Raw genomic sequence first — 27,893 nt, 5'->3', positions numbered from 1 at the left:
AATGAGGTTTAAATAAATTATATTACAAAAAATCATACGCCCCTCGTTCTTCATTAATGCATCATCGCAAGATTCTTAAGTATTTCCATGGTTAAGTTAACTTGACTTATTTCTTCTTAGACAATAGTATTTTGTAAATCGTAATCATGAACCTATCAAGGCCCAACGGTGTCATTCAAATTATTATGATGGCTATTTAAGCACACAATTGGATCTGAGCCCTGCCTCTTCTCCTTATGCCTGACTGTTTTTCTCTAAAAATAATTATTACTGCAGTGAAATTCCAGAATAGTCTATATTACCTATTTATGTATATTTTGGGGCTAGAAGAAAAGAAAACTGAGCGTCCTTATGGCAGGTGTAAAATCATAATCTAGTAACTAGACTAAGGTATGAGCATAGAATAGATATAGTGGAATCAACAGAGATAGTGTTTATTACATTCCAAAACTAGGCTCTTTATAAATAAGGTAGGTTGTCGACATCCGGAATCCCCTGCTAATACATTTGTGCAAATCTGTATGACTGTTATATTTTTCAGGACGGTTCTCTTTAGTTTGTCCGCAGCAGCCTACTTTATATACAGAGACTAATTTCACTGGTGTCACTTGTGTCGCCATCAGTTTGTTATAACGTTCCTTATAGTATATACTCCTGAAAGTACATACTACTCAAGAATGATTCCAGAAGTACATCCTTTAAATTACGTACTATTGAAACTGTTCTCAAAATCGACCGCTCAAATGATTTCCGATTTTCATTCTAAGATTGAATGTAAAGTAAAGCGCTTGCACAATTGAATTACTACTTTTTGAACGTTTGTTGCACCTGCTTTTTCCTTGTATTTTTCCCAAGAGCTCTTTATCTCCTTTGTGCGCGCAAGATCTCTTACTCATTTATCCGGCGATTTGGCTGTGTGTAATATTCGTAATGGTCTGCAAAATTAAATGCGTACTTTATACGGCCACATTTTCCTCGTGCATTCTTTTTCCATTTATCAATGACAGGCCTTGTTCGGCAGTGCGCTGCAGTTGTCTCGGTTCATATTTTTTTTACTTTGCCTTTTCTACGATACCTGATACAATCCTATCTATCCCATAGCATTTCCGTACCACCACATCATATTCTGGTTTCACCGCCTACAATTCCCGTTGATCAAGGCTTTCTCTTTTTAACCTTTCTTTTCTGACAATGTTACCCCACCCCTTTTTGACTTTTTCATCATCAGCCGTCTGTTTATGTCGATCGTCGGTAGTGTGGTTGTACCGGCTGCGTCTGGCCTTCTGGCGCTGCAGCTGCTGCTCAGGTTGTTTTTTTTTTCGCTATTAATTTCGCTATCACCAAGAGGTAGCCAAAGGTTCGTCCTAGCTTTTCGGTTTCGCTGTCGTTTCAGTGGCCTAGCTACACGTTCATCTCTGTTGCCAAGGGATGCTGTTTCCTCTCATCGCCCGATTGTTGTCTCCGTCAGTTCGGTCTCCCCTGCGCAAGTTCATTTTAGTTGCATCGTTCTTCTTACCGTTAACACAGCGACTGTCATTTTCCGCATTACCAGGATGTTGCAGCGTAACTGACTGCTGCTAGCACAATATTTGCATCTGGAAGTTTGTGTGTGATGTGATTTTTTACATGGCCGAGAAGGAACCTCTTATCTGCCGCGCTCTGGTCATACTGCCATTACAACCGACCCTCGTCACTGCGTTTGATGTTGCTGTTACTGAGTCAACCAACGCAATAAGGCAAAATATATGTACATATACTCAAGTAACAGGGTTTCAGAATCTCTGCTGTTTTATGCTGTACCGCTTCTTTTGCCAATCTTTACCTGGTTCACTGTCTCGTTGTCTTTTTAATGAGACCATATCATTATCGTCGCCTAACCAGCACTGGCCATGGCGATAGTGACAGCATGAACATGCCTTTTTCCGGAGTCGGCTGGCCAAACGCAGGACTGACGAAGAAACACCTTCTTATCTTTTCCTGTTGTATGCGGTATGAAATGGCAATTCTGTGTTTCAGGGAGGTCTTTCGCTCCTTGAACCCACGCCTTGTCTTTCACTCTGCGGCTTTTCCTTTGCTTATGGTACACCTGGGCACAATTGCTCATGCTTATCTTGCTTCCTTTAACACGCGATTCTCCAGCCAGAAAAGCCGCATATTTCTACCTCTTTTTAGGAATAATGCACGAGAGAAAAGAAAGCAAAAACGAATATGGGGTAGAGACACGCGGTGATGTAGTCGTTGTCGTTTCATTTCAAAGCCCGTCCTCGCTGTCTACTGATACTCATTGTACGAGAGCCATCGAGGCGACCTCATTGCTATCTCCGAATTTTGGTGCTGTGGGGGTACAGGAATACATGCATTTAGATATATAAGGTCTAATGTTGTAACTAATCGAATGTTTGTGGTTTGCACGTTAGTTTTGTGCTTATTACCTCAGTTATGTCGCTGGTTGCTTCTTCCTTGTCTACAGGTCATAACTACAAAGAAAAATGTAACACAAATATGTCGTCATGCTTCTGTATCGCACAATTTACCATGAAATTCATTCCGCTCAATTGCCATTATTTCCATTTCGTGCACATATATATTGGTAGCCTAATAAACGTAACTCTTTATCTGCATTTTACCTGTCTCATTAATATGAAAGTCTCTAAAAACTGGGTCGTTGTGGTTAGGCACAGCCACTGTCTTATATGGCTCAGATACGTTTAAAGGTTAATATAGACAGCGAAACTGATGCAGCATACACTAAAGGTCACAAGTACATTCTTTCTATACTAATATCTCTTTAACCTTAGTTATATGAGATTTGTCTACAAAAAAAAAAAACAATAGTTGAAAGTGTTGAAAATTAATAAATAAAAAACTAACTTTGAATTTAATTTTGAATTTTTTTCGACCGGTAGCCCAGTGGCGCTAGAGTGGCAGGCCTTCTTTGGTAACTGCCTGGCTTTTCAAAAATATATTTTAAAAATACATTAGGCTTCCACTTTCGGTACAAAAAGGATATTTCCTAGTGTTAAAACAATGTAGGTCTCTGTGAAATAAAATATAGCTCAACAGGATCTTTTTTGATTATTTTATGAACGAGTATATAGAAGGACAGTAGTAGCGTATGAATTAGCGTTTATGTAACAACAAATGACCCAACAATGATGTGTACCGTGCTGTCTGTACGCCTGAATAGCTCTCAAAAGTAGGATCACAGAATAGCCGAAAAAATAATAATAAGCCAATAAATAATCACAGTTGATTCGTATTTGCTCAATGCCGTTAATTTTTTTTTAGAAAAATAAGCAATTTTCCATATTAAGTATAATTCTCGTATAGCGGATTTTTTTTTAAATAGAAAGACTTCGATCGACATCAGCTTTTGTGACGAGTTGGCAAGTCTAACGAAGTAATACTTATATGCGAACATACATTTTATGATGCTAGAATATCAAAATCTACTTCGTACAACAATCTGTACAAGAAATTCCTCCAATAATCGTTGGTTCAAACTTTGATATTTTAGTCTAAACCACGATATCTTGAAGAAGCTGTTGGCTAATTACGTAATGAACATATAATTAATACAATAATGATGAGATAGACAGTAGATATGGGGTTAGTGTAATACATTTGTAATCGGGAAGCAATAAATCACAAAGTTTTTCGCTGTTGCTTTAGCTGTCGCTGTCGGCGATGTTCCGTCAAACCAGAATATTAAAAAAAGCAAATACAGGTATTCTAGGATTAGTACGATGTAAGCAAACTATGCAGTTCGAAGTGGCCCAAATTGGAAACTCAAGCATTATAACTGCAAGATTTTATAGTTAAAGGCAAATTTGAAAGATTACCTTTTTTGTCCTTCTTCTAAACGTAAGAAGTTATGGCTTAGCAATTGTTGTGTATTTTGAAAATAACCTTATTTTTTTAATGTTTTAGTAACATCACTGTAAAGACAAGAAAGTAACATGCAGACAGTAAGGGAAGTAAATTAAGAGTTTTCGAAGTGTCATGCAAGTATATATATTTATATATAAGACCGCCCTATATCTCAGGAAAGAGGCCGGAACATAAGTTTTTCGATCGCGGCATTTTTAGTTGTGTTCAACTCTAACCGCCGAAGAAACCGAGTCTCCACTCTTTATTAAGGTCTCTGTTCGCATTTCTTTTATGAGTAAAGTACCTACTAATATGGACATACATTACGCTAAAAAAAAAGAATTCTCTCAACTTTTGCTTCGTGTCAAAAATCGATTTGGGTAAATACTTATGCACACAAAGCTTTCAAAGGCGAGTATAAGCTTCAGTTATACAAAAGAACATAACTGTTCCTTTTTAGTGGGCAGCTAAAAATTTAAAGTGCCAACTCAGGCAAGCCGTAGTCGTTCGATGCATGCGCTTAGAAATAAACACTGCTTGCTATGGTTTTGCCAGTACGTATGATATTAAACCCAGGCAAACCAACTTGTCCGAATTCGGTTGGCCGAAAGACGGTACTTTTCAAACCACACAGAACCATTTAAAGCTGATGCACCAAACCAAAATGTAAGAATAAAGCCAATCTCATAGCATCAATGACAGCTCATCAACTGAGATACTTTTCGTGGGCGGTGATTAGCGTGTTATGGAAGTAATGAAAATACAATAGATTCATCCCCAGGAAAAATACATCATGCCAAACACGATCGATTTGGTTTAGTATTCTAAACCCATCATCAAAGCCACTCACGCGAAGAAAGACCGTATGCTAATTTATAGGGCGTTATTTCCGTAAGAGGAGAGTCGGCGTGAAGTGTACAAATGTATGCACGGCTACGACAGTTGATGTCTTGCAAAGGAACATACTGAAAATATCTTTCAATATCGTCAATCGGTAATCTATAACTATAATGTACGAAGAAATTGAACATCGATTCTATCGGGCAGTGCGATCAGTTCCGATTACAACGAGTACTTCAACACCAATAAAATGAACTATAATAAGATGCCTGGTTGTGAGGAGCTACCGCTGCGAACCTGTGTACGGCATTAAAAGTCTGAGGTTGTGTCGTATGATAACAGTTTTAGTAACACTGAGATTTTGCCCAACATTCTTAGAGTGAGGCCGCTATAAGTGTGGCCCTACATACATAAACAAGAGCTTAATTGCGATATACTAGCTTTGGCACTAACACGATTTACTCGGGCAATGTCTTGTATTTGTATAGTGATATCGACAGAAGCGCCTAAGTTTATTAGTACGCGCCGTAACATTACATGTTTCCCGACATACAGCATAGAACCCCCCATAATCTCAATTATTTCTTGCTCGGATCGGAAGAATAGTATTAAACCGTATCGTATTAGGTTAAGTGTACATACATTTCTTATGCGTAAAAAGCATTTTCAGAGACTCAACTTATACCTGAAATATATCAAAAAAAACGCCAATTTTCTAGAAAAGTTAAGTAAAGGATTACCGAAGGGCTAGATAGTGCAAAATTATAGCAAATAAAAATATGGTCTTAGTCCCTAAATTCCTGGTCTTGAAAGGTACATACTGATCCTAATAAGGAAAATCATGTTTCAGAAATAATGATGCAACTTTTCGATTGGACTATAGTTTATAACTTATTAGGCTTTTGTAAAGCTTTTAAACAACTTTGACGATAAGAAGATGAATCTTACCCGTACGATAATGGGTCTACAGAATCTTTTAAACAGTTCACCTGGTCGTTGCTTTTTGCTAATGTTAATCAGGCAGGGCCTGTGGTGTTCCATTCGCCCCAAAAGAGTCGTCAATATACAACATGTTACACTTGGTGGAACTCAGCTTTTACTGTTGTTAAATGTTTAAGGGTAAATATAGGAAAGAAAATGAAATAACACGGTTCACGTGACAATCCAGGCACCCAAACGAGGCGATGATCTTTGTTCGGTACTGAGAAGACTTAGGGGAACTAATATTCTTTACAAATGCGCTATTGCTGCAAAAACTGTGGTATGCACTTTTCAAATGGGAAGGCGGCTGTTTGAACATATCCTGTAGGACTTAAACTATTCAGAACTATAACAGCAACGTTTTCCAGAAATTGCAGAATCTCAGCTGTTAACCTTACTCGATTGATAATGTGTATAGGATGCGTCTCGTTCCGCTAGCTTTTAATATATCAGAAAGTATATTTTCATTGTAAATCTTGTCTTTCCTTACGGCCGTCCTCAGCTGCAAACAGTCGCATCACTATGTTCACAATCCCATGGTTGCTAAAGATGATTTCGCTTGCCGCGTACCGTGACCCAAAAAATGCTTCAAGGCTTTCTAATAAACATGACTAAGCGTTGACTATATTTATTATGAATGCTAGGCTAGTATCGTTAGATTCCGGAACACCCGTCGGTTGTAGTATATCATTCTCGTTTAAGAGTAGTGGGCTTTTAGATCTCTGCTCAATTGTCCAGTTTCGGTTAACCCTAATCCATTATACTTTTCCTTTTTCCCACCCTAATCAGGCGGGTAAGCATTGCCTGCCCAGTAATAAGTTACTCGTAATTTGTGTTATTCGTAAGTTATGTAGAATCATAATTATTTGAAAACCCATGCACCTCCTATGCATGCCATTCTAGTGAAATTCGATTACTCAATTTAGAAAAGGATTTATGAAATTCTGAAGCATGTATAATTATGCGGGAAAAGGTTTAATTAACTGTTACTAATAATTGTGTAGATGTTATACTAATACAGTAACTTGCAAATATAATATATAAAATAAAATGTCTGTGGAATGCGACACTTAATATTTTTGGCGAGACTATAAGCGTTATTAAAAATTACAGTCTCCTAATTTAGCCAATAGTTTCTATTGTATCGTACCAATTAGGAAACACTCCTTGACAAGGTTCTTGATGGAACAGATTTTTTCTAACGATTACTAACCTATTTACCCCAAAACAAACACCCACGGTATGTTTATTGATTCAAAGCGAGCTAATTCATTAATATAATCTCTTCAGTGCAATTTATCTCGCTTGCTGAAAGAGAACGGCTTCAAAAGCGCTTTTCCCAATACTTATGCTAATGCTAGATGCGTCAGCCTAGTACCGCAAGACACTAAACGAACCTTGTATAACCGTCCATGTTGCCGATAACAAGCTAGGCGCTCCCGCGTTTAATAGTTAGTCTCTTCATTTGCATATGTTCTGTGTCGATTATCTAACACACGTATACATTATAAAATTGACAGATACAATCTTCGTTTGATTTGCGATACCCCTCAGGCACGCCTAATAGACAGTGGAACCCAAGAACTACAAATGTTAATTTAATTTAGTGGTGTTTTACCCTATTGGAGTGCTTCCGCTCTTCATTAATTGCTGCGAGCGGTAATAAAATATCGGGTCAATCTTCGTCATCCTCTGTTCATAACTCATGATGAACTCGCAGCATGCTTCAGTTCGTGTGGAGCAGGGCAGATTCCAAAACTTTTCGGCCATCCTTGGAGTCTCTATTAATGGATACATTGGACAGTCACGACGTGATGCGTACAGCCCTGGCACTTATTAGCAGGCTGGCTTGGTTTTTTCTAGCATCGATATATCTCGCAGGCTCAGCTTTTTCCCAAACTTCCTAAAGTTCATAAGCTTGGCGCAACTTTCAAATTAATAATGTAAGCTTTAACAGTTTAAGCTTCGTTGCCAGTGAGAATTTCTGCGGCTTTCTAATCGTAGTTACCGGAATTATCACGTTTTGGCGTCTTTCCTCGATGTGCCAGACTTTTCGGTGGTAGCCACCTCTTCTTAGAACTCTTCCTCTATTTCTGAACTCCATGGTTTTCATTTTGGCGTAATTTATTTGCAGGTTGACTTCTGATGTGTATAGTTGCTCATTATTGCGAACGCTTTTTGTCTGCTTGTGTTATATATCACGAGATAGTCAAGAAATAGAATCATATTGCGGGCGGATGTCGTGACTGAACGCGTCAGAGGAAGCCGTTGATGAGAGTAGAAAGGAGCAAAGTTATCTAATGTAAACTCCGCCGTCTGTTCGACACCGCCTTTTTCCGTGATACCGTCAATCAATATGATTGGATTTACCTGAAGGATAGCTTTCAATAAATTTAAGATTTTATTGGTATTTTTTGTTATATGGTTGATTTTCACCAGGAGCTTCAAATAATGTAAACCCCTAAGATTTTTTAAGGCAACGGGCAGATCCCTGGCAGGTCAACTAGATCGTATTGCTTGCACACAGAATATTACAGACGTAAGCTTACTAAACGCAGACTCGTGCTGATATTGTCGCAGTGAAGCTAAAAAAGTTCGCGCAGCTTCTTCTAGCCATTTGAGGTTAAGTTTTTCCTCTAAGTTCGATTATTTAATTTAAATTATTAATAGAATTGTCTTCTTTTTCTAGCCTCCTTTATTTTTGTTACATTGTTTCTGAGAGAATTGTTTGATTTGACACGTACGACTAGAAGGGCGGAACCGCACCACAACAGCCGAAAAGAGATGCGTGTTCCGATTCACTTGTATTTCAATGGCAAGTTACAGGTATTTTACATTGAATATAATCTTACATTTATGTTAAGAATATGTAATGGTAATGTTATATAATGAATGTGAAAAAAAGCGTACAGCCCGCAGAGAAACCGTAAATCAAAAAATGTATTTTACAATAACCATTCATGCGAAAATTTATTTCACTATGTCTAAGTATTGTAATACTCTCTCTAGTCATATGGCTCTACCTTTTATTTTTATAGTACACGATCATCGGCTATGTTAGATTAAAAAGCGTTGTTTGACTGCAGCAGAAAAAAGCAATTCATCTTTGACTGATTGCACATTGTTATTTATCATGTCAATTTAATAATAAGTCTGTGCATACAATGAATAATCGTCGTCTTTTTATGGTAGTTTAACAGATGAGACAATATGGGATAATAGAAGCAGTATGGTCAAAGTAACGTAAAATTGATTGAAAAATTATATAATTTCGTAAGCCTCATCGAAAAAACATGTGATGCGTTAACTTTCTATGAAAGCCAATACTAATACAAATCGATACATCTTATAACTTACATTGGATAGTATAGTTGGTAAGTAACCATATTAACTACCATGTATATCTAGTAAACATACAATAATAACCCAACTTTTTTTATAATGGTGTTTCATTTACTTTCTTTATTTTGCGTTCAGATTTGTTCAGAATAGGTTACATATCTATCACATGCACCTATATTAATAGCCTTCTGGTAGTTAACGGTACAAAGGTAAAGACAACGCAAGAAACAAACAACAAGATATGAGTATAATGACACTGAAACATTTTTGGGAGCGTCCAGGGTTTGTTCTTTGACCTAGATACTAAAGTCTTTTAGAGAACCATTCTATTAACGATCTTTTTTCAAAATAATACCTTTTTGCTGTTCAATCCAGGTTAGTTACTAAAATCTATAGTAACTACTTTTTTAAAGATTAGGAGTAATTTTATAGAAACGTACGTAGCTTAGTTGACGGTATTTTATGGCACATACAGACTCATTACTCAACTCAGACAGAGGCAGTGAGTAACAATATGCCCATACTCACTTCGAACAGCTTGAATTTTAGGCACACAGGCCAAAGACGGCGTTGTACGAATTTAACGCTTTTTAGTGACTATAATACAGCAATACTGCTAAAAATATATTATTGAGATAGATTATTGTATCATATTAGTATCGCACTATCGTATAGAGTGCTTTCTACCTTATAAATAAACAAATAAATAAATAAATTTTCGACTGCTATACTAGTTCTACGTGTTAAGGCAAATAACTCTATCACAAGCAATGTAACGGGAGAACATTTAAAGAAAGCAATTCTAATAGAATATTCAAGCTAGAAAAACCTTTCTAAACTCAAATAAGAAGCTAACAAAGAAACATCAAAAGAGCAGAGGAGCGAACCGAAATGCCAGACTAAAAAGTATTTGGTTGAATATGGACCAGTCTGATGAATAAGAATTGGAGAACTACTAAACCAAAATAAATACCAAGATAAACTAAAATATTCTCACTGACCACAAGAGTCACCTCATGATTACCATTAGGGCAATCTCTAGCCTAAACGAGTTAAAAATTACCTGCATAGCTAAATTAGGACCCTTTAATAACTATTAGCTGCATAACACGAATGGCGTTAATGCGAAGCAAGTTACGGAGATCTATGCAAAACTGCTTTGTTGGTACGCTAGGACAGTGGGCTGCTCAAATGCAATCCTAAAACCAAAATTCTCCTTTAACACGCCAAAATACATAATTAAAGATAAGCTGCCTACAATATGCAACAAGATCATAGAATCTGCGGCTTTCACCCATTAAAAGCGAGCTGTAACAGGACAATGACAAGCAGGATCCCGCCACAACTATACAAATAAATTTTGCTGCACCCACTCAGGAATGTGTATGTACATGTAGAAATAAAGAATACGAATATATATAGTTAATACATAAGATTCTATATAGTATTATATAATAAAAACGACGAATATTTTAAAATAAATACATTTTTATACCGCGATACGCTAATAAGCATTTGGGAACAATAGGTACAAAACAAAGGACCTAACTCCCAATATGTTCAACCATATCCATCTTGCTTAAAGTTACGTTTTTCAAACCAAAAATTTCGTTACCTATTTCGAGGAAAATTGTCGTTGCCCTTTTTATTTTTTCGTTGTCTATAGATATTCACAGCTAGATTAATTTCCCTTAGATCGCTTCATGGTCGTTAAGTATTGCTTGGATATACCGAGAACATACTACAGAATTTCCACAATACGTCACAGTCGTCTATGGCGAGATGTGTTTTACTGAGGTAATAAATAGAGGAAATACTCCGAGGATGTATACCCGCGTTATGGAGAACGAGTCGTTGACCATGGTCAGATAATATTTTTACGTGGAGTCGGAAATCCATGCATTTCAAGACTCAGCTGATGGTGATAAAAACACCACGTGATTTTTACGCCTGTCGTGTTTTCATTCTTATGTTCTGTGGCTATGGCTTTCAATGGGAAAGTTATCGGAATAGTTCAAGATAACAGCTCTAATTTAAGATCCGAGTCTCCTGGTCTAATACTGCAGCTTAAAATAAATCACCTTGCTTTACGTATCAAGCATTACTCAGGAGGCAATTACAAAAGGCGTTGTGATCAGAAAAATTTCCTTGTACATTTTTCAAAACATTGCGTATTTCTCACTTTTGTCTCATTGACTACTTGAGTGCCTTTGGCCATAGTCAGTACACATCAAAGTCGTATAAATATGTCAAATCACGATTTCACACGATTTTGGTGCAGGAGATATCTGCCCTCTCAGTTTTTTCAGCCTTCTTCAAACGATCTCTCAGCCTACGTAACATTTCCGAGACGGCGCGCTTCGACACGTTTTGTAAGTTCGTTAACGCACTTCCTAACATATATATATATATATATATATATATATATATATTTTTTAATTTAGAGCTGAAAAATTAATCGATAATATCGGGAACTCTCCTATGAGAGGTGTTATCCATGACGTCAACGCCGATAAACCAGCAAGAGTACAGGAACGGTCCGTATCAAGCAAAGTTCCGAGATAATAAAATAAATATTTTTTTTTGTTAGAAGGACGTCGTGCAGGTATCGGCAAAGTCAGTCATGAAACAGGGTCAAAGACGAACCTATAGTTGGCATACTTCAACTTTGTAGCAGCTTTGAGGGATGGGCCGTCTAGTTCGGGACAAAGAGAACGGAAAGCCTCAGGTTTGACGATACTGAATAAAAGAAAGACCCAAGAGATAAGCTAGAATTTCGGACAAGCCAAGAACAATGGCCTAAGAATCAAGCACTGCGGAGCGTCAGGAAGTATTTTAAGGGGACCCTGCTGGCATGATATGACCGCGAGATGGTGAGGATTAATACGCGGCAGAGATTTTTTGGGTTTTGACTATAGGCCTAGTAACAAGTGTTGCGGGTCTGGGATGAATTACCAGAGCTTTGAAGTACAGTACTGTCAAAAATAAGTTTCGACTGGCGTACTAGAATTCCAGCCTTTCAGTGTATGAACATTGTTCAGTTACGAGGTGAATATTTATCATGTAAAAACCTTAGCAGTACATGAAATAGCAAGTTATTGGCATGTGCCGGCAGTAAGTGTTAAAGGGCTGCATTGTGGATTGGTTTATGCTTGTAAAGAGTACGGTTGTCGCTTCGAAGCAGGGGGTAGCGTCCGGCACCTTTACGACAGCTCAAATTGTTGACTTTTAGCAACACTCATATTAACGCCCCTTTGATTATATGCGAATGAAAGTTACGATGTTATATAGGACTTCGCCAATTAGTCAACGACATGCAAAAGCGTAACTAATTCACTTCGAATGCCTGTGGAACCGGCCATTAATCATCAGGACAAGGTAAGAATGGATTTTATGAAGAACGAGTCCTTGGAATTACAACATGGTTTGGTCGGGTAGTGTTCGAGGTACAAAGAAGTAACCGACCAGTCAGAAAATAAGCAATAATTTCTCTGGAAAATCCATTTAAACAAAATTCGACAGAGTTAGTCTTGCGTACTCAAAGACAAAGATACGATAGGCGCGTTGAACCAGATTACCTTTTTTACGAGACGGACAAAAGCAAACGTCATTGGCAAAGATAATTTCGTATAAGCATAGCTGAACTGCTTGGACGAGCAATATCCACTGCCTGCTGCTGGATGTTCTTTCGACTCACAAAGATAAACAATTTCTTAGGGTAAGTTCTATTCAAGCTGCTCTTTAAACCGCCAACAATTACCGCCAGGCTGATGGTCAAATTTAGCGTAATACCAATTGTATAGTTTTATATCTCGGCCAAGGACATGAGCGTTTCCTGCATAATTGAAAAATAATTGAACTGAGGATGTTACTTACGTGAAACTACTTCGCAATGATGCCTTCGTTCTCTGTCTCCCTCTCTTTAAAGAGCTATGGTGGTGAAGGAAAGTAACGTGCCCATTTTCTCGAAACCTTTCCTAGCATAATTTTTTTAGACTATTAAGTATATGAATAAATCTTTTATATTAATAACACTGAATGTCCTCGTTTGGTACCAGGAATAAGCAACGGCAAAGCTAACGGCTCCAAGCATAACGTCGACATAAAGGGGTTTTAGGACAGACCACAATTTTAAATGCTGAAAAGATGAGTACATATCCACCTCTCTCCCTTTATCCCCTTACAAGACAAGGGATGCATCACTGCGAGACAATTCTACGTATATAGGAGCCTCAATCCAACCATATCTCAATCGCACACAAAATGCCGATGCCCATGGCATAGCCATAAGAGTATACAGCCTGTATTGCTCCAGATTTAGCCATTGACCTAACCTTAAGGCAAAGATGTGTCACAAAACCGATTCATTGATTTTGTTTTTAGAAACGCCTTAGTTTTTACAAGTTTCTAAATAAGACACCCTCGCGAAGTGATCAACCACAATAAACACGCTAAAGAAAGCACTGTCTCGTTTGCAAGTTACTCTTTTTTTCTTTTTATAGATCAGCATAATACAGAATAATATAGATAGTTTAGACGTATTTTTAGAGCAGTTATCACTACGAAGAACGAACTCTGTCTTCTCTATTCCAACACACTACTACCTTCTTGATTTGTTCATTACATTTACGTAGATGTTATAGAGAAAGGGATCTAGACAATCAACAGATTTTATTTTGTTGCTTGCGCTTCAAATGAATTATGATAATTTGTTTAGATACCTCTAGAATAAAACGCCTTTTTGAGGGTTACCAGATGGAAAATAGAAAAATGTAGCGATTGCATAAACTAGACCTCTGTGGCCGAGAAAGAGTGTTGGTATGGTTTCGTACCTATAATTTAAGAGCTCTCAAGAGGTGGTCACACGGGCCTCCAAAATTCTCTAGGCACAATCAGAGCTTTTCAGTATTTGGAACACGTAGACAATTCAGGATACAATGATTAGAGTAGTTTAAAAACTATGATATAAATTTACAACTAATCAAGCATCACTTAGGAAGCGCTTTTTTATCCTGTAAAATAATTCAAAATGTAACGAATTAGCTTATTAGAAGCCTTACCAGCTACCGAGATGACAAATACGGTTTTCACTGAGGGGAAAGATACCCGGAAGAAAGAAAATCTTCTAGATAAATATGCAGCAAGTTCTCTATATTGTGTGTATATATAATACCTATACAGTACCATTGTACGAAATATGCCATTTTCTTACTTCATTTACTTACTACAGACAAACTGAACCGAATTTTAGGCTAGTTAAAATCAAATGAGATTGATTTTCACCGAGCTTAATAATAACTGAGCTCATGCTATTTTAACATTCATCTTAATACACTGAATTAAAAAAGAATTTCTCTATATACTAAATTTAGTTTTATAATTTTCATTTTATATATATATATATATATATATATATATATATATATATATATATATATAATAAGATAATTTCAGGACGTAGTTGCAATTCGAGTGCGCCTTTATTTAAAAAAGAGATAAACATGGCGATCTACAAGTATGTACAAATACAAACTGTTCTAGAAAACTAACGATACAATAGTATTGAATTGCGTTTAAAAATACTTCTGTATACTCTATTCCGTATGCAAGTTCTATTCATGCTCTAACTATGCTCTAGGAGAGGGTATCATTCAACCGTACCGGCCATAAGCATGAAAACCGTTCTACCATTCCATAAAATGCTGTCACTTATATTTTGAATGTAAATAAAACATATCGACATAATAGTATTATCTATATAGTGAAACCTATATATGTGAGTATTTTTTTGTTATTCTGGTAAAGAATTGATTGTTTAAAGTATTGCTTTCCTCCTAAAGGTCTTCATGACTATGCGCGGGCCCTTACCTCAAAGCAATATGTGAGCGTAAAAATAATTGAATTATTTTCACCTTAGATTTTTTACAATGTACACAAAAATCAGATACGTCGAACCCAACATATCCAGACACGCTATTTTCCTGCTTGGCAAATCTGTGTAAGTCAAGTGTTGCCTAAATCTAGCAGGATCATGATTCCTAAGTAGCTCCTTATTAGAAGTACTTTATGTTGCTATTGCCTGAACAGATAAAAAAATCTATAATTATCTTCTTAATGCTCTATTTCTGAAATAAACTCAATTAAACATATGTTACAAAATCCGTTCGGGACGCGCCCAGTCCAAATGATACACTTACCAGGGGGATTTCAACACGGCAGCTGAATCGCAAGGTTTTAAGACTACGTACAGAAGAGAGGAAGCATTATTATTAGAGTGGGTCACTGCAAACAACCTAGCGTTAATGAACCAACCCCAAACAGCAAATGGAAGTCCTTTTTAGACCTTATCATTGCATACACAAGTCTGGTTGGAACAGTCATTGAATAACAAGCTTTCGAAGAAATCACACTTAGAATTTTCCTAGTAAAGGATGCACTACAGACAAACTTTTTCAACAAGAGGTCCAAACTGAAAAACTGAAAAGTTCTGAATGAAGTACTACAAACCGCTTACGACAAAACACACCCATAGAAGACAACAAGAACTCCATAAAGCACCCTACGAGGTTTGCTCGCTGGCCAGTTATCGTAGCACATATCCCAGAAGAACAAAGCCAGTAAAACTAAAATACTGCTAAACTGGGGTTACTGCCTCTGTTAGAAGAGTGAGTTGCAAGTTCGCAGGGCCGTCAAAAGCGTGAAAGTATTAGTAACTGGCTGGTGACGGCATATCAACAACTGTGAAACATTCTTGAACCCTTCATTACGGACAACAAAAGAATCCTAAGAAGAGATACTCAAAGAGATTAACGAAGACCTGGTGAAACCGCCCATGCAAAATCATCAGAGGCAAAACGAAAACGCCTCTGTGTGTGATATCTATGAGGAGAAGAAAATTCACATTCTGCATTCTCCTAGCATAAAAACAGATGTATCACATATGAACAAATAAGCATTGACAGAATGCAGGTTATACACCACCCATTAACGGGGTGAGGAACGCTGCCAACCTCGTAACAAACCTACCATCCAATGGTGCTGGTAACTCATTGGTACATCTCTGCATCACACCCCTTACAGTAAGAATGGTGGCTTGCTTGCTTAACTAAGATCAGCATCTGCGAGGGAATCTCTATTGCTTGTCTCAATATTCTGAGTGTACCACGTTTACCTTTTTAGCCGAAAGGATGCGTTATGGTGCACATTACCATCACACCATAATCGTCAGAATACCGTTTTTTATTCTACTTACTCCCCGACCTCCCATACATGCTATCAGCTATTTATGATATATGGATAATAAACATTAATCCTCACATCTTAAATTGGCGCCAAAGATTTGGCACGGCAATGGAGAAACGATTCGAGAAGCTCGCAAAAGAATTCGGTCTGCTCTTTCACGTGCAATACGGCATGTCAACAAATCATTGCGAAACGGATGACTAAGAAAGCTGAGTCGGCACACAACTTCACTCCGAGGATCCGCAAGATCTCTTTGGCAATTTATATGTCAAATGCTCTAAATAAAGTTCAATGGAGAATAATCCTCAGCTCAATGATTAGGAAAGGCCTTTCGTACCTTTATTCGTACATCTATCTACCTATAAGACATGAAGATCATAAGTACGGAAATGGATATGAACGCTCCAAAAAGATCTACTTTGTTTAGGCCCTTCTCATGGGAGTAAAGATGAAATACAAACCGTGTCTAGATAATGATAGCTGTCTGTCCTGGCAATTGAAGTGAATAAGACTCTGCATGCCGTTTCAAACTGCATGTCAAAAAGAGGCCTAGAATTGGCTCTGAAGAAAAATGGTGGAAAAAAGGTACGGCTAAGCGGCGGTAATTTTTTTATAAACGTTCAACAGACCTAAGTGGTAAACGGTGCAAAATATGTGGGAGTGTATTTAGATAAATTACTTAATGGTAGTTTACTATAAGGGGGTCTAAAGCGAGCAAAGCGGCGAATTCGGTTGTGAGGATATTTTTAACCACTGAGGGAACAACATAGCGGAATCTGCTAACATTGGTTATAGAATCGATCTTTCCACTCAGAGTTTTAATGTAGATGAAGAAAGTACGAAACACGAAGAAGAAAAGGAATCTATTTTGCAATGGCTACACTCCGCATTATACAAGCATATCGTGCGGTCAGCACCTTTGCAGCACTGGTTATAGCTAAGACACCGCCCTGGGATCTAAAAATTAGAGAAAGGAAACACCCGTAGGAAAAAATTAGCAGATCTGATTAACCTTTGGTTAAAAATAGCTGAGGTGAAGTAGCAAAACCTGGCGATAAAGAAGGTGAAGTACTTCATTCTGGTGTCCACGTCATCTGCCTTAGAACACACGGACCTCCTAGCACGAGCTTTGAGGAAAGTAACACTTTTGAAAGACACAGCTACAAATTTTTCAAGTTTTAGGTCCTTTACTGCTATTAAGCATTGTTCCAGATGCTGGCTTCCAGCACGAAAGAAAATGTGTCTACGCTCTCTTTTAAACCGACTCCGCCTCATGTAACCCTAAGTTTAGTAAACTTTCGCGGAGATAATTATATCACTCCGAAATCCCCATAGTTCGATGCAGCGTTCGATATATAATGAGGTCTTGACAAATAATTACCTGTTACTACGCTTGGCTGAAGCAGATAGTCCAAAATTATTATTGGAAAAGTTAGGCTCGTACTTAACTAATTAATCGGCTATATAGCAAACTAATCTAAACTTGAAGTATCACGCTTAATCTGGCTAAGAACAATAGTGTCGGTATTGTAGCTTAATCGTTTCATACTTTTAAGCTGTCAAGGCACTACAGTTCACAGCTGGTAGCTCTAATTAAATAGCTTACTGTTTCGTATCAGCGTTCTCAGATTCTTTCTTTAATACTACTAGATACTCCTTTTCTTGGCAGCCAGTTCATATCCATCGTGAGTATCAAAGAACTTCCATTTCTGAATCTTGGTCTGAAATCGAATTATCAAACATAACAGGAGATCGCCAGACATTTTAACAATTAGTTGCATTATTGCGCTCTAGAGACTCAAAATGTGCTGAATCAGTTGTTTGATACTGCTTGTAGTATCGCGATGACAAGCTAGATAGTTAGCCTAAATTCAATACAATCGAGTCATTTTTGAAACGGTTTACCCTTGGTTGTTTCATGTTATTTAGTTTTTGCGCATGCAACGCAATATTCGTAACGAGCAGAATTTGGTGCTAGAATTTTAAGACATTTTGAGTGTCCCGAGCTTGGTACTCATTACGCGCACTATCGATTTGTTCGCAATTTAATATACTACCATAATAAAATAGTTGTTTATCGATACGAAGTTCCGGTTAAACAAAATATAGGGCAAATGGACTAAGCCCAAATTATCTTGCCAAAGGAAAATATTAAATTTATGCGGTGACATCCGTAAGTGATTGACAACTATGAGTGGTTATTAACTTTCGTGATAAATCGTCGTTTATAATTTATTTTGTATAAATATATATATATTAGCATGTCGACACCTCCAAATTCATTATTTGAACAGTATTGGGCGTCACAGATACCGTAAAAATTTAGAGGAGAAAGCCCTTGGAGACGGTTTGTGTCACACAATAAAAATACTGTTCTAGAATATATAAAAAATAACCTGAAGTATAGTAAAACTATCCAAGAGGTAGAAGCTTTCTTGAGCAAAATGTCCATCTTCGAGAAAATCCTTAAAAAACAGAGCCTTCTTAAAACTCTTTAACTTAAGTTAAAATCCGGAAAAAAGTTCGACAGAAATATGGATAACACAAGGCGCCTATGAAAAAAAAGCTTTTATTATATGTCATATGAAATTATATGTCATTTAGGAATTTTTATCAGTGGTTTGGCAGATGTTTGAACTGATCAATGCATCTCTTAGATTAGAATTCCACCTCAAATCGCAGTGCTCCATAGCTGTAAACGAGAATCGAAAGATCCGCGATTGACTTTAAACGATCTAAAGAGTGGCATCATTTTTTTTTCGACATACACATGTTTGCACACATTGAAAATTTAAAAAAAAGTACCATTTTTTTCCCTACTAGAGATAAAGCCTATTACTTCGATTTTCCTAATGAGCAATGCAAAATCCTTATCATAAAAGGAATATAATAAAGAAAATCATAGGATGCAGGGCTGCAATATAATAATCAAATAAAAAGAGTTTGCAATGTGAAATTTTCTCATTGATTAGTGATTTAATCATTTTCTATCCTCATGTTGTCAGAATGTTAGAGCTTTAGAGCCACTGAAACTCATAATTCCTCATAATAAGTTTTTTTTGATATTTTAATATCTATAATTCGATTTGAAAGCCCAGTTTTAGAGAAAAATAACAGTCTTACAAGTAGTTAAACCGAACTTCTAATCAGGTTCCTAGACAATGAGCTTGAAATTAGGAAAAGTATTGCCTGGTCTAACAGACGGTCTATCGAACAGTGCATGCTATACACTAACCTTCATCATCAGAACTCTTGACAGTAATAGCTGTCGGTTTAACATTCAGTAAAGGCATTAAAAGCAAAAATTTTGATAATATTATGCAAAAGTTGAACAAGAAATACGCATTGTAAGTTAACACATTGTCAGTAAATCATCCTCTCATTTTTGCGAAGAGAAGCATCGTAGCGCAGAATGCAAAAATCTTTCAACGAAATGAGAAAAAACCATATGCTATTACCGAAAATGCTCACTTCTCGTATTTGAAGAGCAGCCACCCAGTGGATAATTACTGTATTCATTAGTCGTACTCCTTATAATATACAGGCAGACTCTCTATTACCTCTAGGAGCAAAACCAATAAGTCATGCGTTTAGCTTTATGAATTTTTAATTAATCCATAGACAACTAAAATCTTCGATATTATAGGCAAGGTGTATGCAATGATTGATGGCAAAAAAAGATTTAAGATCATTCTAGACACCGATACAATAAGGGGTTATAGAATAAAGGGTTTAGTTAGATCTTTGTCGAACATCCTGTGAGATTAATGGTGCGCTGGCGGCGTCACCATGTGTTACTTAGAAGAGCTTCGGAGCCGTATTAACACCACTTACTGCTGCTTGTGTTCTTATCTTTGAAGGAAGAGTACAAATCGTACATTATATTCATGGAAAACACGAAAATTGTCTGATGCAGTCTTACAAACATTAATAAACTTGCCATATTAGATCGCAGTGAGTAGCGAATTATTATAAATCATGTTTACAATTACACTTATAATTTCTTTTATTTACTTCTCGAACTGATCCATTTTCGTTTCGAATTGGCGGAAAGTGAACAAGATTTCTATAAGGCTCGCCAGTCACTACCACAGACTCCCGACTAAAAATTCTATTTTCTCCGATCTTAGTAGTTTTAGCGTAGTCATACAATTACTTCCGAACTTGCAATCAAGGATATACCATCCTAATGTGGTGCTATAAAAAAAGGACTCAGTGCCAAGGTTTTGTCAAAAAACTGGATGTCATGCGGAGCTAATATCGACTCCGTCGAGCTGTCTATCTAATATTGTCCTACGATGATCCTCGAAACGACTGAAATCGCTTCAACAACGCCTATGGCATAAGCTCACTAGAGTGGGATTAGTATATGACCCGTACTGCTAATAAACCTTCGCTGTGCAAAACAAGCAAACTTTGTAAGGCCGATAGTCCCAAAGCAAGCAAAATTTGTAGACCTTCTTAAACGGGAATACTGTGTCGCGCTGATAATTTGGTGGCTTTGTGTCCGTGGCTCAATCTGTGCCACATGAATGACTCATTCATTTTACGCTACATAAATGACTTTGTGTACATAACCTAGTAATTCTGAACGCCTCAGCTACCGCATAATTCACTGTCCTATTATTGCTGTATGTCCACGCCTGTCAAGCATAGCCCAAACAGACTACTCCTTTTGAGTTCCCAAACTAACAAGATTGTGGCCTTCACTGGGCACCTGTGACTGAAGATCTATGTAGCGGTATCAGACTCAGCGTGTTGCGTGGAAAGACGACGCGATTTAAAAATGAATTTATGACACGAGAAAATAGGGCCAATTTTCACTCGGCCGTATAAGTAAAGCATCATTATCTAGTAGAGGGTACAGAAGAATATCTGAAACAAATTGTGAAATTAGATGAGCAACTCTAAGCTTATCTGCCTTTTTGTCCTTCTGACGGAGGAAAGGGTCTGAAAAAGGCACATGTTATGGACCAACTACGATACAGCTTGTGGCGAATGCAGCGGCTATAGGCTATTAGATTTAACGTGCGACCAAACAAACCAATCCGAAGCATGCACCCAATCGGCTATACTGGGTCGTTCGAATCAGATCAACAACAGATTAAGGATTTCCATTCGTTCTTGATGTACCACCGTCGCTCCTGACTAATATCTAGCCAGAACCATTCGCTAGATAGCAGATGTCGTACCAGTCGCTCCAATTACAATTCAACGCATATATGGAATGACGGTCAACAGGGGTCTATGCCAACAAGTGAATCGCCTTGACTGAACTACAGTGGGCTTTCAAAAAAACTGGTACAAACAACGAAACGAACTACAACTGGATTTTCACTATGGCAAAGAAGTGAATTCTAGTTAAGCTAGAGAATCTACCAGCTATGTGAAGATAATGACAAGGGACATCTACAATTATCGACAATTGCTGAATTCCGTATAGCCCAGCTTAATATTGAAATGCCGAGACCTGTCAGTACTAAGCTGGACTGTGGTACCGTTCACCGTGCTTTTAAAATTGGAATATAGAAGTTGTCGGGATCAGCTAATTAACGCAAACGGCGCGGCTAACCTTCATCAAACTCCATTAGATCTACCAAAGGAACAAGAACCAAGAGGCAGCAGAAGTCGTGGTCACTCGTGTGCGTTGATCTACCGAGCATCGCGAATAGATGCCACTCCTTTGAAAGATATAGTTGGTCGCAAACAAAGAAGGTTTAGAAGAGGCACAACGGAGCGGAGTTTCATCGGTATGAACACCTAGCATCTATAATGACCGTAACTGTTTCAAACAAGTAATCGACAGACCCGATTTCTGCTTAACTGACTATTCTAACTAGAACGAGCACTTACAGTCAGTAGGCGCAGCGAAAGAGATCTCAACAACAACCGCGTTTTTCTGCAAAGAAACGTCTCATTATACGCCACAGTTCACCAATAGTTATAACTATTATTTTCACTATTTTCACCATTCTTACTCCCGCTGATCCATGTTATCTTGGTGATTCTAACCCCAAGTTGATAGCTGTGCCTATGCATACCGATCGGTTTATAACATTATATACAACCAGGTGACGCGCGTGGTTAACATAAGGTGGTCGCTGCTGAAAGTCGCTTTGGATGGGTTATTGCGAATAAGGTGTAAACAATACGAACAGGCAATACCCTTCTAACTTAGTCTGTTTCTCTGCAGTTATCTATTAGGATACATGAGATGTCAAGCGTTATTGGTAGGTGGAAGTAATCGGCGTCGAGAATTCGCTTGATAGCAGATTGTCGGCTGAGGTGGACGGTCGTGTACGGTGACGATGCTCAGGCTTACTTCTATTTTCATGTTGGTAAATAATTTTAACACAGCTCATCGCTGTTTGCCTTCAAAACGAAGGGTACTAATTTATAACACCAAAACTTCTGAACAATACGATACCGAGATAATGTCAGCCAAAGTTACACGTTCCCAACTATTGGTCTTAACTTTTGTTGGCCTTTTCATATTCGATCTTGGAGTGGTGCATTAAAAACGCACATCGCACTCTCCGGGCGGTTCACTACGAATTTGTTCTTGCGGTATGAAACCCCGATGCTCACCTGGCTCTATGACGGGTCCTTGCCAGTGACCCGGGCTGTATTAACTTGACCAACGACTAACGACCAACCAGCGGACGTCGCTGCTGGGATCAAATGGCCATTCAGCTTAGCTTATCACCCTTTTTTTGCACGTTGTTAGCTCGTGTGCGTTGGGAGTTTGTCTGCTCGCAAGCCCCGTAGGCTGCTAATCTTTGGGAAAAATTTATTGGTACGATGAAGGGTGCTTCGTTATTTAGGAGTACAATGGTTTATAGGCTCGTCACCGTTATCGATGATGGCCTAATCACATATTCGTCAGCAGCCTTAGCTCACTGTTGCCTTTGACGCTCGCACAGTCTATTCACGGCGGCACGGTCAAGCCGGCGCTTGTCTCAGTCACTTTGCAAGGCCGCGCCGGCACAGAAATCATTAAGGCAGCGTCGTCATTAGATTTGCACCAGACGTTAGAACAAACCAGTTAAATTCTTATCCATACGGCAACGCCACGAGCATATCTTGCAGTTGTGGTTTGTAAATGTAGATACTAAGGGGAAATCAAGGCCGGTCCAAATTGGGGACATGTTTCTAATGAAGGACAACCTCCAATCTGGTCTACAACAAAATCTTGTTCGATTTAGAAATTGTCATTTAGGCAAAGACATCGAAGTTAAAAATTACACCGTATAGTTTGCTACATGCGTCACGGCGCGCAGCCTAAACACTCTACCTTCTCGAAAATATTTAACACCAATAAAATAAGTGAATACTAATATATACAATAACCGTGGAATGCTTTCATTATTGTTACATTTCAAAAAGAGAAACTGCATACAGCAGCTAAATGACGGGCTTCAGCATGGATTCTTCCCAATATTCTATGAGACTGTTGATAGTGTTCCAAATGCAGTCGACGGTGTACCGTAGGTGGGTCCATCTTGTCACACATAGAATAGCTGCAAAGTAATGTAAGCACCGTTTGCAACTCTTTCTCCTTCCGTGCTTTTAGAGAAGATGCACGAGTTATATATATTATACTCGTGGAATAATTGAAAACGTGATCTTTCAAACTATTAAATCTTCACATTACATATGTAAGTCCCAGTAATAATTTTAAATCAAGTTTATAACGATAGCAGCAGTAATCGTATAACTAAAACGGGAGTTATCGGAAACTAGTTCATTTTGGTTTCGAATTGACAGCAACTAAACAAAAAAAGTGAACAATACTCGCCGATGACTGCTACAGGTTCCCCGCTAAAATACTTCATCTGTTTTTAGTCTAATACAGTGGTGTTGGCATATTTATTTGATCGCCTGTAAGCGTCCAATTAAGAGACAACAATCTTAAAAAAAAATTATTAGAAAGAGGCCATCGATAATTTCTTAGTAGAGGATATTTCAACAAGAAGAAAAAATTAAAAGATTAGCTAAAAACTAAAAGGGCAGATAATAAGTAAGATCACTGCTACGGCGGCAACAAGATACGCGTTAGTGCAACTGAAGGTTTCGTTATAGGCTAGATGGCCCGGATTTGTGTAATTCACCTTTGATTGCACCGAAAGGGACAAAATGTATTAGTTTGCCGTCAAAAACAGTAACGTCCTGTCTGACTTACGCACGAGGAGATCACAAGGAGATTTGGATAATGCTGTGTGACGTTGGATTCACTAGGCGCTGAGGGACGCCAAATGCAGGACGCGGACATTCTACCAGACAATCGTGGCCAAATAGCATTATATAAAAAAAATTTTTTAAATATTTAAACGTACAGATGTTTGCGGATATATGAGCGCAAAGTAAGTGGCTATAAATAGTTCGTTTCTGGTAGCCAACAATGAAATTCTACCAGGATTCATGGTTAACTTCTTTTACTTAGATTAATTTAAAGGATATGTAAGGATGCATGTCATGTGAAATAGAGCACTATATTTTGAATACGGAATTAGCGATAGCAATGCGGTAGTAACATACTTTGGACAAGCATTATACACGATGCTGAAAATATGCAGGTAACGAAAATACCTGGCGTGTAAATGAGACTTGGGAGGGCGTGAAGCATGACCTTATGTCTGCTAGGTGGGTACTCTAACTCTCAAGTGTAGGTAGATTTGATGCCCGGCAACCAGTTTTCGCAATAAGCCCCTAACGCTCACACGAAGCTAGAATCCATCCTGCTGTTCCTTTAATTTCTGGTGAAGCCCTAAAAAATATTTTTTAGACAAACAGAAGATATTGATGTACATGAACAGAAGTCCAAACGTTTAGTTGTACCGTCCTAAGTAAATAAATATCGTATTCTGTTTTAATAAAATAAAAAATGATCATTACAAAAAGCATTTTGTATGGAAAAGCAAATAATAATATGGTAGCGTTTCAGTGACGTGTTTTTGTGTAATGTAACGTCTGGTTACAACGCAACATTATAGTACACGATGTTTTTGGACCAATTTTACCGTAACTATAAATCTGTCCTAAAGGTGATGAACGTGAATGTGTTTAAACGGTTTGCGCACTCGTATTTACGTAATTCCCTCAGCGTGCTGCAATAGTATTATCATGTCCACACCGAGTTATTGAGGTTGTTGAAACCGACACTCAGCGAGTTTAGTAGTATTATTATAGATCTGGTAAGTAGCTTATGACCTAACAATAGTATACTTTTAAAAAATGTTGATGCAAATATTAACATTAAAACAGCCTACTTAAATGTAGATTAGGACATCAAGCGCTGTACTATAGATCTTACCTAAAATCTGTAAATAATAGGGAAATTATTGTTTTGCTGGTGCATTGATAATTAATGAAATTTTTAAGCTCGTTTGACTTAAATAACATTCTGATAACATTCAGGTAAGTGGTAAATCCGGGCAGGCTCGAGTCTATAGAAATCATAACATTAAGCGTAAGCATCAAACGAGTTTCTTTTGCCGATTATAATAATGTTGATTTTCCTTGATCTTCAAACATTTGGAAGATTCATAGTTGAGTGGCATGGCTATAGGCGATAGACAGTGCGGTTATTTAATGACCGCGCAGGACCATGCAGTTATAATTATCTGAGTCGAGTGTCACAAAATTAAGAAATAGCTTATAGGTGTCGTACACTATGCAGACATAGATTAATTCGAAGAACTAGCAAAGAAACTAAATCGGATGTGGTAACGCAAGTTATTAATATACATAAGGGTAAAGTGTTAGTTAAATTTTAAGATATGAACGCTAGCATACGAAGCATAGAACGATAAGCATGAAGGTGCAGTAAAGCGTTCATATATTCAACAGAACATGAAGATTAGACCTCATCTTTAGCAATCTTAATAGATATAGAATTTTTCAGAGGTTCAAAAGGAGAGTTTCTTCATTTATTTATATATTTGGGATATATAATATTTATTATTATATTTAAATTTATATCCCAAATATCTAAATGTTATTAAATATAATATTTAGATATTTGAAATATAATCCCGAACGATAATCCCGAAAACCGTGTCTCATAAGCTGCGTACAAAAAATCCTAATTATGTGTTTTAAGAACACACAGAAATGCCATGAATATGTATAAAAATTGGTGATCAAGTGAGTGCCGTGTATATACGTTGTTGAAACGTACACGCACATATATACGTTGTTGAAACATACACGCACATATATATACGGTAAGCGGGACTTTCGAACTTTCATGTAAGGACTTTCCAACTAACTTCCATGTAAGGACTTTCCAACTAACTTCCATGTAAGGACTTTCCAACTAACTTTCATGTAAGGATATACTAGTATTATCTCAAATTCCCATATCTCAGCAGGTCGCACTCAAGAGACCAGCAGTTGAACTGCATACTTTATGATGTAGAGCCAAAAATATGCTGTACAACAGCGCCATCTGTTTTTATTTCTAAAATGGATGGGAGAAAGCAGTGGAAATTTAAGATTAGTATGTCCTGCCTTTTTTCAGCATTCAAAGCAGGGCTCGATGACACCATAACAGCTTTCCTTGATATCTAAACGCATCGTCTTTGACGGTATGCCGTCTTTCATTTTGCATATGCGGTATGAATTACATTTTCAGCTATTGACCCGTGAGACGTATGGAGACCTTTGCTTCCGCATCTTCACGTACGGCTGCGTTATCATGCTATGTTTCCTGACGCACAATCGTTTCTCTTTTACGTTCACGTCCTTGAAACGTGGCGACTGTGTCGCGCGACCTTGCTTGCAATAATTAAGCGTCCATGGTAGCGAGCTTGGCAACTTCTTGGATCATTCCAGTTTCACATTTTCGATTTCTGCCAGTACCTTTGCGCGATTCTAGAATCTACCTACTCAAACTCTAGCAAGAAGTAGCGGCATGAACTGGATCAAAGCGAGTACAATAGTCGACCGTCACAAAAACATAGAAAACACTCCTGCTTGCGTTTTAAGACCTCTCACAAATCTATCTCTTGGAGGTATATTTTGGCACAGGCATTGGATGAAACTTCGGTGAGGGAAAGTTCTGCTCTACTTGCGACTTCAGTCCTCAGGGAAAGTTTCGGGCCAGTGAGGGGCGATTTTTTTTATAAAACGAATGCTACAAACAACAAAGTTGCGGGTATCTTAGCGTTGTTTGTTCGACATCAGACATATCTTTATATACTCAGTTCTGATTATATTTACTTGAGGATTATTATAATATATATGCAATAAGTAATATGCCACAACTACGTCTACACATCGCGTTGAGTGAGTTTGCACGGCATCAAACAAAAAAGCATGTTAATATTAGGTTTGTACAAAATTTACATGCAGAGAGTAATTTCATAAACAAAAGTTTCCATCCTTTGACATACTTTAACATACTTGAACTTGATTATACTTGGCGCTCAACGAATAGTAATAATAGATTGCGAGTATTCTCTCTATCACACGTAAGGTTACATGTTCATGACGTCATGAGAACACAAAGACACACTCTAATAATGCTTGTAAGAAATCTACCTTCTTAGACGACGATACGCTTCCTCGTCTATATGGTGTTTTGTCATCTTGACACTCGCAGCATAGAAGTTGTT

The 27,893-nt window shown here is 37.7% G+C and overlaps 1 long non-coding RNA gene across 3 annotated transcripts; it reads right to left on the bottom strand.

Annotated features, from left to right (window-relative positions):
• Positions 1–408: 408 nt before the first annotated feature.
• Positions 409–27,893, bottom strand: LOC111251252 (uncharacterized). Of its 3 annotated transcripts, none has more exons than XR_015328980.1 (3): positions 27,820–27,893; positions 24,865–25,042; positions 409–2,334 (listed from the first exon to the last, which is right to left on the bottom strand). It is a non-coding gene; the product is annotated as an uncharacterized LOC111251252 (long non-coding RNA). The 3 variants fall into 3 exon arrangements; XR_002673687.2 differs by lacking the exon at positions 409–2,334 and adding an exon at positions 18,829–18,967; XR_015328979.1 differs by lacking the exon at positions 409–2,334 and adding an exon at positions 23,806–24,156.

This window comes from Varroa destructor, unplaced genomic scaffold (genome assembly GCF_002443255.2).
Source record: "Varroa destructor unplaced genomic scaffold, Vdes_3.0 BEIS01000005.1, whole genome shotgun sequence".
NCBI classification, from domain to species: Eukaryota; Metazoa; Arthropoda; class Arachnida; order Mesostigmata; family Varroidae; genus Varroa; species Varroa destructor.
Note: the sequence above shows the minus strand (reverse complement) of the source record. Positions and strands in the feature narration are given on the sequence as shown.